Source organism: Adiantum capillus-veneris, chromosome 7 (genome assembly GCF_014529385.1).
Source record: "Adiantum capillus-veneris isolate H3 chromosome 7, ASM1452938v2, whole genome shotgun sequence".
NCBI lineage: Eukaryota > Viridiplantae > Streptophyta > Polypodiopsida > Polypodiales > Pteridaceae > Adiantum > Adiantum capillus-veneris.
Window position 1 is genome coordinate 149,186,887 of NC_140937.1, and position 4,032 is coordinate 149,190,918.

The following is a 4,032-nucleotide window of genomic DNA, read 5'->3' on the forward strand; positions in this document are numbered from 1 at the left end:
TTCCACGTGCATGTTCGACTGCTGCTACCATACAATAAGCCGTCATGATCAGCCAATGGAAGAGAAAATTCAGCCTACACAAAAATTAGTGATGCAAGATGACGATTCCAAGGGTCAGACACACACATACACACACTACACAACCCGTCAAATCTAGAGTAAGAATTAAGTGCTTTGAGTAGGCATCAACTACATTGCAAAGAAGGCATCAGCTACATTGCAAGAATGGAGTACCTGCATGCTACAGACAAAGATCTACTGTGAAAAGATGTTAAGATGCTGTGAAATGCTACAGCTAGAGAAGAGGCAAAGGGTTTTTGTCCACTACATGCAGTATCATGTAGACGTGGGTGTGTAGATTTCTTGTACCCACAAATATAGGCATTGACCAATAAAGACGAGATTATAACCCGGTGGTTCTGGTCTCTGTGCACCTCTAGACTGAGGTGTGCGAGGATTAGACATGACTAGAGAATGTGAGGTAGTTTACAGTGTGAACAAAGAGAGAGAGAGAGAGAGAGAGAGAGAGAGAGAGAGAGAGAGAGAGAGAGAGAGAGAGAGAGAGAGAGAGAGAGAGAGAGAGAGAGAGAAGACGAAGAATGCCAATAGAAGATTTAATTTGTTGTCCAGGTTGTAAGATTTTTACCCTCATTATGAGTAGTGACGAGGATGTGGGGCCGTCCAATCGAAACACCTATCTCTCAACGAGAATATTATGTCCTTGTAATCATTGCAAGCATGCTGTGCGATGGACAAGACGCGTTTCTTTGCAGCACGTTCGCGAATTTGGCGAGTTCGAATGCGCGAATACTACAAGCACAAGCGTTTCGAAGTGCAAACAACAATCAAGCATGGGTGGAACAGACTAGATTGGCTGGCCAAAAAAGATTGGAAGAATGCGAAGAAAGAATCTCACGAGAATCCCGACAAGTGGAAGCAACAAAAGGAGGCAGCTAGAGGGCAAGTAGAGGCAGGGAGCTCGCACCACTTGGGGAGCGGTGGGTGGGCATCAGTTGAGGCCGATTTTGTAAGTGTTTTCACATTGCTCTCTATGTTTGATAGTTTAGGGTTTATGGGTTTTTAACTTCTAACATAATGGATTCTTTGTATGTTTTGACAGTGGTCGATGACAGGAGGTGATCCCACACCGTACGAGCGTGAGTATGCAGGCAGGAAGGGCATAAACGCCCTTATCGACATTCTGAGTTCTGGCGGCGACATGGTTAGTATTAGGGTTTATTCTTTTCTATTGGTTGTATTGTTTATAAACGTCGCTTTATGTTTATACTTACAAGAAGCTGTCTTATTGTTTTTTTTGCAGAATGCGATAGATAAGCCGCTTGGACGCGATGAGACGTCTGATTAAACGACGTCAGTTTAGCCATAGCTAGATAGCATTAGTTTCTTTTTGTCATAGCTTATGTATCATGAGACGACTTTTATACGTCTTTTTGAAAACCATGTATATGTTTTAAATAATGACAATGGTTTGTAACTATTACATTTGCAAAGTTTAACAATCAAGTGATTTTGCCTATGTGTACAATTGTCATTGATTTACTTTCATCAATTCACGCTTGTCACTTTGTATTTTTATTTGTCAAACAATACGTACTATGGATGATGGAGTTAATGGTTATATTGTCTTGTGGGTGACTATTTTGGGTCTATATCTACCTTTGCACTTTTTTTTCAAAGGTGAAGAATATGTATGAAACATTCAATATGGTTGATGGCCCTGCCACCAAATTTTTTTCCTCTCGGGCGTCGCTAAATGTCGCTATATAAGGCTCTGCAACGTCTCTATAGATGGCTTTGTAGCATTGCTATAGATGGCTTTGTAGCATCGCTATAATCGTCGCTATATAGCGATGTTTTTAGCAACTGGCATAGCGATGCTTATAGAGACTTCCCCTTATCGATGCTGGTAGCGTTGCTTTTAGCGACGTCGGGGGTTATAAAAACCCAGTGTATTTCCGTCGCTAAAAGCATCACAAGAGCACACAACCTCTTGTAGTGCTCAAGCATCCTTCCCATGGCGCAACCCACCAAATTGTTGTATATGGCCTGCATTTTTTGTAGCTCCCTTCACGGCACCCAAGAGTCCTCTTTGGAAGCCTCCAATTTGTAGCCCATTGGTTTCCCTGATGCTCACCTTCTCATTCCTCTTACCTTGTCTCCTAGCCAACCCACAGATCATGGTCTTCATCACTCTTTGCAGATGGCGGCCATCAGCTCCTGCATACCCTATGTGACCACTTGATAGGGCACACACTCTTGTGCAACTCGCCACTCCCTCCAGTCGTCTACGTTCCCACTCCCCTATTCTCCAGCCCAGGACCAACTCCTACACCTCCCCAAGGGTAGCTCCTCATGAGCCTTCACTCAGGACCAGACCCGCTCCTCACAATTCTCTGGTTTCAGCTCCCCCCAGGCTTGCTCACGCCATGGCGGTCCTGCCTTCATCTGCCTCTGCTCTCCTCTGGATGATAGCGAGGTCCTTTCTCCTGCAAAACTGGCAGGCCCTTCCAAAAAACTGCCCCACCTCCTCGTTCGGCTTGCCATTCTCGGCTCTCCCCAACTGGCGGTCCTCCTGGCTGCTTCACCATAGGTTGTGATACTTCATCTTCAACCACTTTGGGTGAGAGAAAATTGGATTGCTCAATCATTAGCTCTTGAATGTCAACCTGCTCGTCTAGGACCGCTTCTACAACCATACCATCGGCTAAGCAAGAAAGAAAGCCATGATCTATCACCTCGTTCTGTGGTATGTTGACATCGTCCATACCTTCTGGAATGCACTGCCGCTCTTTAATACAATTGGTAGGGCAAGATTGCCCAACCCCCTGGCTAGCTTCTTCCTGTACAGCTTCGACCATCACTTTGTCAACATCTTCAAACTTTTCCTACGAGCTCTGATCCATAGCTTCATTTGATTCTTCATGCATACACTCTTCGGCTAGGACCGCATCCTTGCTAGCCGGGCTAACAGACTCTTGTACAGCAGCACACCAAACTGGAGGTACCAAATGAAATGAATGAACAGAATGGCTTACCAATGGCAAAGCATCTACCTCTTTGACGCTTGAACTCCCCTTTGGCTTCATGCCATGAAGCAACTCCATTGTTGAGCTATATCCATAGTCTGCCGGCTTCAACAAACCCATCTCCAGCTTCTTCTTTGCTTTCCTGCTCTTTGCCTTGGCTAAGGAGACATCATCTGCATAAATTTCCACATCGGCAAGCTCGACTTTCTCTCTAATCTTTGGATGTAGACACTCCAAAAACCTCTCTAACTTGAAGTAGTCGTTGCCTCGAGACTGTGTAGCAGCTTCTAATTGCCGCCAAATATCTTCAAATTTATTTAAAAAGGTTGTAAACTCACCACTTATATCTTGCTTCAAAACCTTGAACTTTGTGTCCAAGTCTGCAGGTGAATTTTATGCTGGAAGTATTCAATAAGCTCAGCTCAAACCATCTTCCATGACTGCCGATCAGGAACTTCTAACCCCTTGAACCAAGCTTTGGCTTTCCCTTGCATCACCAACGGCATAGCCCTTGACTTGGCTTCTTCGGTCATCGTCGGTCACCATCTGCATCAACAACATCCAGAGCTCCACATCTGACATCCAATCTTCAGCATCTTGCTCACTTGAGAACACTAACTCACAATCTGGCACCATGTTATCGCACCATGCCATCACTTCAGCGATTAGTGTGATCCTCAGTGGGGGCACCACAAGATGGAATGGGGGAAATGGGAAAACCACCAATACACAATCTGAATGCCTCTCTATAGCCCAGTGATTTGACAGCACCCCTATCCCCTAGCAAACACACACCTAGACTCCCTATCTGCAAACAATTACTGTCCAAGCCTATACCCAACCGACCTCGACTATACACACTCGACCGCAAAGCAAGCATTCATGGATTTTATCCTTAACCCCTCAAAGCACTGCAAACGCACAACCAAGCATTCTAATAACCAACAACTCTCCAACCCCTATCAAATTTCCATCAAGCACCCAC

The 4,032-nt window shown here is 45.0% G+C and overlaps 1 pseudogene; it reads right to left on the reverse strand.

Moving 5' to 3' along the window:
- Positions 1 to 2,462: 2,462 nt before the first annotated feature.
- LOC147454791 (uncharacterized) lies at positions 2,463 to 3,683 on the reverse strand (annotated as a pseudogene).
- Positions 3,684 to 4,032: the final 349 nt, after the last annotated feature.